The following is a 9,452-nucleotide window of genomic DNA, read 5'->3' as shown; positions in this document are numbered from 1 at the left end:
GGGAGCGCAGGCAAGACCATGCTTCAGACGGGCCTTGCAGGTCCAGTGTTTCGTGTGTATTTGAAAGGGAGGCCTAGAAATTCATCCCGCTGTCCAAATCACCCCTTCCAACAGCCTCAGACCTGGAGGAGCAGGGTGGGAGAGAGGCAGCAAGTTACAGCAAGGGAGAAAGGATTCGTTTCGGCCTGTGGCTTTTTTTAAACCTACACAAAGTTCAGAGTCTCTGTCCCTACCTTCTTCCTAGACCTCAAAAAAACCACCCAGGCAATGCAACAAGATGTCCCCACCTGCCCTTCTGCACCTCTCCCTGTTCTCAGCCTCCCACGACTTTGGGAGGGGACCAGCAGAGGTGCAGGTGGCAGCAGAGAAGGACGGTGGAGCTTGGGCTCCCATGGGCAAGGTCCCACCCTGAGGGGTCTGTCACCCACCATGAGCTCCTGTGGGGCATCTGCCAGGAGCCACGTGGATTCATGACCGGCCTCTTGGTCCCACGCTTCGGTGGGCGCTGCAAGGCAGCTAATGGGTTTTTATTGAGCTGGGTGCGGCGAGGGGGGAGCAGGGTCCCATCAGCCGGGTGCCGATGACCGGCAAGGTCTCCCCTTCTTCCAGGAAGCGTGGGGTGGAGGGGGCTGCGAAGCCAGAAGCCATTAGGGGCTCCCTGGGGCTGGGCACACTTGCCTCTTCCATTCAGTGGGAGAGCAGCCCTTTTTCTCTGGGTTTCTGCTCCTCTCCGCTCGGCCCATTAGCCGAGGCATTAAATTTTAACATTTTTTGTTGCTCCTTGCAGAGCATTCCTGGTGAGTGGGTGCCTGGGTAGGTGCCAGGGCCCTGGCGCCGTACCCAGGGGGCCTGGGGGACCGTGGGAGTCTGGCTGTGTCTGTGGGTACCCACCTGCAACCCACGGGCAGGAGAAGGGCTCCCCCGGTGCCGGACACCTGCAGGATGCTGCTGCTCCTCCCAGCTCCCAAGGACCAGCATGGCAGCAGCAGCACTGCTGCAAACCCACTGCACAGCCCTGTTGTCCTGGACAGATGTCCCTGCCAGCTCCCCACATTGGCAGGGGGTGACAAGGCGGCACCAACCCCCCCATCAGTCCAGCCAGCAAGGGCAGCCAGGCCAGTGCCTGCAGCACGGCCAGCCCACAGGCAATGCTGCCTGCAGCCCTGCCTGCTCACACGTCACCTTTGGGAGATGGGCACCCATCCTGTTGCCCAGCCCTGCAACTCCCCATGCCCTGCGGGAGCAGTCTCCGACCCTGACCACCCACCAGCTTCACCCCCTGCCCCTGCCGATGCCCCCAGCCCTTGCGAAACGCCCAGCATACATAGGAAACCAGTAAACGGCAAGCTCTGCTTGCAGGCACAGCCCACAGCTGCTGCTCTCGAGGGGGTTTTTGCTGCCCCACAGCTCCCTTGGTGCAAACTGCCCCAAGGACCGTGCAAAAGGGACCTGCTCTCCCCACTCCGCAGCACAAACAGTCCCCCAGCCCCTCTTTGCTGTGGGTCTCCAGCGAGCACCCTGCAGGGTGAGCTCTGCTCGCCATGGGCAGGCCCAAGGAGAACGCAAGTCCTTGAAGTGCCTTGGAGTAACGAACTTGGCTTAATGGCAGGAGAAATGCTCAGGCTTGAAATAGCTGATGGAAGTGGATGGCTTGAGGATGAGCCCTGCTCTGAACCACAAAGCTTCCACTGCTCCTGGCCTTGGGCAACATGCGCTTGCCCAGCTCGGCTGTGCACACGCGTGTACGCTGAGCTCGGCCGTGCACGTGCATATATGCCGAGCGCAGCCGTGTACACAGGCATGTGCTGATCCCGGCCATGCACACACACACTGACTCCGGCTACCCCCTGCATAAGCACACCTACAGCCGTGGAAAGAGAGCACAGGCAGCCAGGCTTCCTCCCCACGCAACCCCAGGGGACATGTCTGCACCATGGCAGCCGGAGGCAGCTCTGAGGACTTGGCCATGGGGCTGGGGTCTCCGCTGAGCCCCGGCCCCGCATCCCAGATCAGGACCAGTGTGGGGTGGCTGAGCCCCATCAGAGCTGTGAAGTGTGGGCACCTCGCAGCCTCACGTGGGGGACCATCTAGCCCAGCACCCTTCTAGATGCATAGAAGAATGTAATGGAAATGAGTTTGGGCTGAACCATCCTGCAGCTTGGGTCCCCCTCTCCCTTGGGGCAGCTGTGCAGCGAGGACAGGACCCGTGAGCAGCACGGCCGGGAGCTTTCTGGCCATGAGAAATTAAAAAGCCATCGATTTTTGCCATTAGAGGGGGTGTGGCTGCAGCAGATGCGTTGCAAGCAGAGCCACGCACTGAATAATTCACGGCGAGAGATGACGAAGCCCATGGCTGCGCTGGGGAAGCCTCTCCACGTCCTCCCACTGCTGCCTCCCAAGGACGTGGCCTTTGCTTCTGCCCCAGGGCGTTGGATGCGGGCTGGGGTGAGGGACCGGCGCCGCTCTCAGTCTTGGACCTGGGGGGCATGCGCTGGTCCCTGAGCTGTCCCAACAGACAGGGAATGGCAAGAGACTAGAGCTGCTCAGCGAGGGCATGAGGCCATGTGGGTGAGGGGGCTCCTGACCCGGCGTGCTGCCCCCGAGGTGGCCCAGCTTGTCCTCTGGGAGTAGCCAGACATTGCTGGCATGGCTGCCCTGGCTTGCACCGATGGTGCACAGCCACCCCTTTTGGGGCTGGGACACCCATCATAGGGCAAAAATGCCACTTTTGGGGCAGGGACACCCCTGGTGGAACAAGGACACATGTTGTGGGGCAGGGATACCACTCACAAGGCACCATGATGGTCTTGCCGTACCTGGTTGGGACCAGCTTGCTACGCCCCGCCATGCCCCACCATGCCTGGCCATGCAGCGGGGAGCAGCCCCCCAGGAATGGCTCCCAGGGCACCTTCTCCACTATCAGCAGGGCACAGGGCACCCAGGCTAAAACAAATCCCCCCTGGGTTGTGCCATGTCCCCCACACCAAGGGCTGGCCAGGGCAGAACCTGGGGAAGTAAGATAGGGCTCAGGGGGACAGAACATGGGTTTCTTGGTGACACCTGGTCCACCGGGCGGGCGGGCTGAGTTTGCCAGGTCTCAGCTACGGTGCTGGCAAGCCCCAAGGCAGCAGTCCGGAGCCGGGAGAGGGCGGCTGGAGCCAGGGCAGGGCCGGCAGCGGCAGCGGAGGAGTTAACTTCCCAGCCTCGCTGCATGAATCTGGAGCTATTAATACTCGCACACTGGTTTAGCTGTCAGAGCGAGCGGCTGCTCTGCCGGTGAGACGAGCCCCGAGGAGCCGCAGCTCGCCGACGACACAACTTTCCTCCGTGAGCGTGCGGTGCTCCCGGCCTGGCCGCCTGCCTGCCAGACCCTGCCAGATCCTGCCGGATCCTGCCAGACCCCACCTGCTGCAAGCCCCTGCGCAGGGAACACTTCCCCTGGCAGCACTGCGGGCACCGTCCTCTGCGCCCGCCACCATCCAGTGCCACATGGGCGCTGGGTGCCGGAGAGGGGCAGCCGCTTTCCCTGGCCTCTAAAGTACCACAGGGCTTGGCCGGACCCCTTGGCCTGGGCGATGCCACCCCAGGTCCCTGTCCACACCCCCTGAGGACCGGTGCTGCCTCCGACCAGGCTGCATGATGGGTGCCAGGGTGGCGCTGGGCATCGCCAGCCCCGGAGCAAGGGCAATGTGGAACACGGCACAACCCGGCGCTACCTCCGTGCGCAGTGAGCAGCCAGCCCTGGCACTCAGCGTGGCCGTGTGAAGGGCTCTCCGACACCATGGCCCCGGGCAGGCGAGCGTAAGCCTCCGGCCGCCAGCGGCACTGGCGAGGGGGAGGAAGATGCCAACACCTCTTCGGCGCTGCCTGGCCTGTGGTCCCCCTCACCCAGCCGCGGCGGCCACCACAGCCGAGCAATGGATTCCTTCTGCTTTGTCTGCTTCCAGAAAGAGGAGCTGCAGCCCCTGCACCTGCACAGGTCAGTGCCGCGGTGCCCGGCCAGGTGGCATGCCGCTGGTGGGGCATGCTGCAAGCCCATGAGGGGCATGGGAACATGGCACCGAGCCGGGCTGGGGGATGATGCCTGGCATGAGAGCTGCCTGCCTTGGCTGCGCCAAAGTTTCCCTTGGAGCAGGCGCATCCTCTCCTGGCCGAAGGAGATCATGGCCCAGTGCTGTGCCGTGCCACGCCGTGCCATGCCGCACCGCGCCATGCCGTGCCATGCCAGGGGGAGGCTGTGTGCACAGCACGTGTGCACATCCAGCATGTGCTTCCCTGGCAGCAGGTCTCCAGGGCACGGGGTGGGTGTCCCGTGCCGTGCTGTGCCATGCCGTGTAGTGCCGGTGTGCCCATGGGAGCGGGGCTGTTGGCAGCGGTGTGTGTACCCACAGCATCCCGGGGCGATTCCGCCTACTCCTGCTCACCTGAATGGGGTCCCGGGCCGGACTCTGCTCCCAGGGCCTTGCTGCCGCCCCTGGGGCAGGGGCTGACTGGGGGGTCAGGGGGCCAGGGCAGTTGGGGGGTCCCCAAGGAGGGCCATGAGGCTCCCCAAGGCCTGGCCCTCTCGGCAGCAGCACCAGCACTCACCTCCCCCCCTCCCTGAAAGCTCCTCTCCCATCCGCGCTGCTGAGCGGCAGCCAAGGCGAATGTGCCGATGCCGGAATTAGCCAGGCAGCCAGCAGGGATGCGAGGTGTGAACGCCGGCACATGTTGTGCCCAACTGCTCCTCTGTGGCACCGAGCCACTGCCGGCTCCTGTCCCATGCCACCATACCCAGAGCAAAGCTCCCGCCCCGCCGCAGCCGGGACCCCCCCACAAGCACTGGCTGCCCATGGTGAGGTCCGGGGAGGACGGCGGTGCCGGGCTGGCGGCCAGGCAGAGCTATGGGCTGGGCCGTGGGCGCGTGCCAGTCCAGGCAGTCTGTCCTTCCTCCTGGTATGCAAGAAGCTGTAGGATTTGTTTTAGTGTAAATCACATTTTTTGGAGTCTCGATTCCCATGAGTCGCTGCCCACGAGCTCAGTGCTAGCTGGGAAGGTGCTGGGAGGGGGCTGGGGGACCAGGGATGGGAGAGGGGCCTTTGGGGCGTGGGTGCTGCTGGCTGGAGAGGGACGCAGAGCATCCCCGGGGCTCCTATCTCGTAGCCTGACCTGGGGTTGGAGCTGGTCAGCTGCATCCAGCCTGTCTGTGCTGGGCCACAGGTGGCATGAGTTTGGCATTCTCAGCCAGGGCGGGGGGTGCCCAGAGTGGCAGTGTGGTGGCCCGAGGTCCTGCATGGTGGCTACATGGACCACCCTTCCCTGCGCGGGGGGATGGCGAGGGATGGTCACCCGTGGCTGGTTCCCAGCGACTTCTCCCGTCCTGCCCTGCTTCGAGGTGGGCTGCGCTGGGTGGGGCTCCCTGTCCCCAAACCCTCCCCTAGTTGTCACCAGCCTGTCCCCACCAGCCTTTCCCTGGGCCTGCCTCCAGACTGTGAGGACAGGGCTGTCATCGCCTGCTGCCGCCGGTACAGCAGCTACCGGAATGGGCTCCCCGTGGGCCGGTGGGGGGTGTGTGTGGTGGTGGTAGTGCCGGCAGCGGGACCCACCGGGTGCTCCCTGCTCCGCCACCGACCCACCGCCTGGCCTTGGGCATGTCACCCTGAGCCGGAGGGGGAGCGTGGGCCCACGCACGTGGGTGCCGGAGGCAGCGTGCCTGTCCCCGCAGCCTCGCTAGATGGTGCCAGGAGAACGGGCTGCGAGCGGAGGTGGGCGTGCGGTGCCGGACGGTGCCAGGCTGGCCAGGGTGCCAGGGTGCGGGGGCAGGCCCCGTGGCTCTCCCTGTGCTTCCCAGTTCAGTCCCGCTTGCTGCTTTGGCCCCGGTTGGTGATGGGACGGGAAATGCTGTAAGTGGGAGCTGTGGGCACAGCTGTGCCGTGGCCCCAGGCAGCGAGTCAGCCGGCATCTGCAGCTTTAGACCCAGATGGGGGGTGGGACAGTGCCGTGACCCCGTTACACCCCCAAACCTCACGTCCCCCATGAAGAAACCTGTTCTGCTTCTTTTCAGAAGAAACCCATTCAAAAGTAAACCCGTACTGTTTCCTTTCAACCCAGTAGTTGAATAGTCATCATTATGCTCCAGAGCCAACACCACGTCCAAGCTCCCCACAAGTGGCCACAGGCAGATGGTGCTGCAGGTCCTGACCCAGCCTGTGCGGGGGGGGGCCAGCACACAGGACGCTGTGCCCCCTGCCCGGCTGTCTGGGGACCGTCCTATGCCCCCCAGGAGCACGGGATGGAGCTTGGGGGGGCTGTGGGAGGGGAGGCAACACCTTGAAGGCCGCTGGCAGCGGCTGGCGCATCCCCACTAGGCAACTGAGCTGCAGATTGTGCCCCACGGCACCTGGGCTGCGTCTCCTCCCTGACCTTGAGAGCAGCCGCTGGGAATCTCATCCCGGCAGCCACGGCAGAGGATGGCAGCACGCCGCTCAGGGGGACCACCGAGGTGGGGGGCACTTAGCCCCCTGCCCCAGTGCTCCAGGAACCAGCTCCCACCAGCACCCTTTCTCCTTGAAATCCCCTTGGCTGAGTGCTGTCCGCAGGGACCGAGGGGGCACCCGTTCCCCCCCCAACATGGGTCATGCATCCCAGGCTGGCAATGCGGAGGGGAGCTGGGCGAGCAGCCCTGGCCGCACGGGACGGACAGCGGGCAGCGAAGGTCGCGCCGGTGCCTGCGCCGCGTGGGGAGGCTGGCCTAACCGCAGGGGCAGAGCAGGTTTCGGGGCTCAGTGGATGCTACAGGGTGGAGGGGGGGGGAACATCCAAAAGCATCTGGGAGACGCTGCCGGCAAATCCCCAAGCTGGCGCTGCGGCTCCCGGCGTGCTCCGCTCGCGCATCGCCCTCCCTCCTTCCCTCCCCGCCTGCTCCTTCCCAGCATCCCTGCCAGCATCTTAAGGCAGGTTTTAGCTCATGTCACCGGAGCGTGACAGGCTGCGGGTGGCCGTGGCACCCCGACCCACATGCTATGTGGGGCACAGCCCCTTGGCTCCCACTCTGCCAGGGAGGAGCAAGTGATGGCGAAGGGACGAGCGACCTTCTCACTGAATTTGGAGGCGATTGGGCTTGCTAGAAATATTTTGGGCTTTTCAGGTCATTTCCCCGCCACCCGCCCTGTCTGAGCACATCCCCTGTGGCACAAGCCAGGATATTTCCTTTCCGAACAGAAATCCCAGGGGCATTTGTGGTCCCTTGGGGAGCTGTGGGCTTATCGCATGGTTTGGGATCGAGCTAGGTGATAAACATGTTTGATCCAGCTCTCTTTCATCTCGCTAATCTTAATTAGTTATTAATATTCTCTAAGTGCTTTGAAGACCACGAGCTCGATGCAAACACTAACTGGTGCTATTGGTGTTACTATTATTCAATCTGTGTGTGACCCACGTGCTGGCGATGTGCCGGTCTGCAGCCTGACAGCCGCAAAATGAGCCACTGAGCCCCACGGAGCCCCACAGAGCCCTGCCGAGCCCCAGGGAGCCCTGCCGCAGCCCGGCTGGTCCTTCACCAACAGCTCAGCCTCCGTGTACCTGGGGCACGGCACAGTTCCGTCTTCCAACACCGGGGCGGTGACACCGGGACCCGAGCCGCATGCGGGGTGTGCAATGTGCTGTCCCTGCAGCCCCCCGTGGTCCCCGTGCAGGTTCCCCGGGCACTGGCGCCTCAAGCCTGACCTAGAAACAGCCCCGAGCTATAAATAGGGCGAGCCAAAGGAGAGCTCAGAGGCGCAGCCTGAAATGCCGTGAGCAGGAGGCTGCGGGAGCCGGGGAGCCGCAGCTGGGGGACGGTGTGGCAAGGACAGGCAGGGGACACGGGGGGACGGGTGCCTTGTGCAGGTGCTATGGGAAGGGACGAGGCTGGACCCGCTCCATCCCCAGCAGCGATGGAGAGGGGCGTGCGAGGAAGGCTCCGGTGGCTTTTACCAGCCCGTGTCCTGCTTAGGCGGCAGCACAGGGAGCACCCCAACTCTGCCCCGTCTCCCGCGCTATGCCCGTTCCTGGCACCCTAAGAGCCTGTCCTGCCCTGTGCCACCGCTTTCCCAGCCCCACAGCGGCTGGCCTGAGCACCCATCCAGCCTGCCCTGGCTTGCTGGGTCGCTGGGCTCCGGTGACGCAGGGCACGGCATTTCTGCCCTCGTGCTACGCGGAAGCCCCCATCCCGGTGGGGATCGTGCATGCTTGGAGCATCTGAGCCACGGGTGCTGGGAGCTGTGGCAGGGACCGGCGAGCGGAGCGGGGGGATCGAGGGGACTGGCAAGCACTTGTGAGCCACAGCTGCCTCTCCCGCTGCCCAGACCCGAGGCCGGCCGTGCCCCAGGTGGCTGCCGGACAGGAGAAGGGTGGCAATGTCACAGCAGCGCCTGGCACCAAATTAAAGAGAAGTGTCAGAATGTGATTCAGCCTCTTGCCTTAAAGTCATTCATAAAAAGACTAATTGCTCTGCATGCTAAACTGGAAGTGGATTAGAGCTGCCAGTGAGTCAGTGGCAATGGCTCCCCTGCCCTCCCCGGTGGCGGGGGGGCTCGGGTGGCAGCAGGACAGCTCCGGTCCCGGTGGAGTGGGCACAACCAGCTCGTACGGCCCACGCGGTGTGGGAACAACCCACCGACACCCCTCGGGAGTGTGGGGCAGCCCCACGGCTGTGGGTTGGCTCAAAGCGGCGGCGTGGGAGTGAAGGGACCTGGTGCTCATCTAAGAGCCAAGGAAGCTGCAAAGCGAATCGTGGCCTGTGTTAAAATGTCCCTGCTCAACCCTGGCAAAATCTGAAATCTGGAAAGACTGGATGTGCCCAGGGATGCTCCGAGGAGGAGCGCGGTGCCTACCCTTTGCCTTCCTGCCACTGTCCCCCAGGCTGGAGGTGCCCGGGAGCTCCCGGTGCCCGCCACTGGCATCTCTTGCTGAACGTGTTGCCAAACTTTAACGAGGCTGAAAGGAAGCCCGCGTGGCGCGTCTGCCTCGGCCGGCTTTCCCTGGCTGGGTCCGAACGGTCCCGCCATTCCTGAGTGCATGGGGGGAAAGCCGCGTGTCCTGCACGTGTTTAGGAGTGACACTTTGGAGGGGCGAGCCGGGCGCTGCCCGTGCCACGGTGGGCATCACCCATGCTGAAGGAGAAGAAATCCGAAGTCTCGGAAGGCGCAGGGAGAGCAGGGGACGGGGAACCTGCCGCCAGCGGGATGTGGTCCTGGGTGAGGACATTTCTGACGCACGGTGCTGATGGCGGTGAACCCCAGATGCTCCAGGCTTGGACTATCGGAGTCTTTTTTCGCTGCGTGCAATGACGAGTGGGGTGGGGAAGGGGCCCGATCCCTGCGTGGGTAACTGCAGAGGTACCCGTCCCAGCCCCCGCTCACCAGCACGTCCCGCCGGTGGGGTGGTTCCTCGGGACTGAACCCCGTGCCGCTCGGGGCTCCGAAGGCCGGCTC

Source organism: Haliaeetus leucocephalus, unplaced genomic scaffold, assembly GCF_000737465.1.
Source record: "Haliaeetus leucocephalus isolate CR32 unplaced genomic scaffold, Haliaeetus_leucocephalus-4.0 Scaffold224, whole genome shotgun sequence".
Classification (NCBI taxonomy): Eukaryota; Metazoa; Chordata; class Aves; order Accipitriformes; family Accipitridae; genus Haliaeetus; species Haliaeetus leucocephalus.
The sequence above is the reverse complement of the archived record's forward strand: the minus strand, read 5'-3'. Positions refer to the sequence as shown.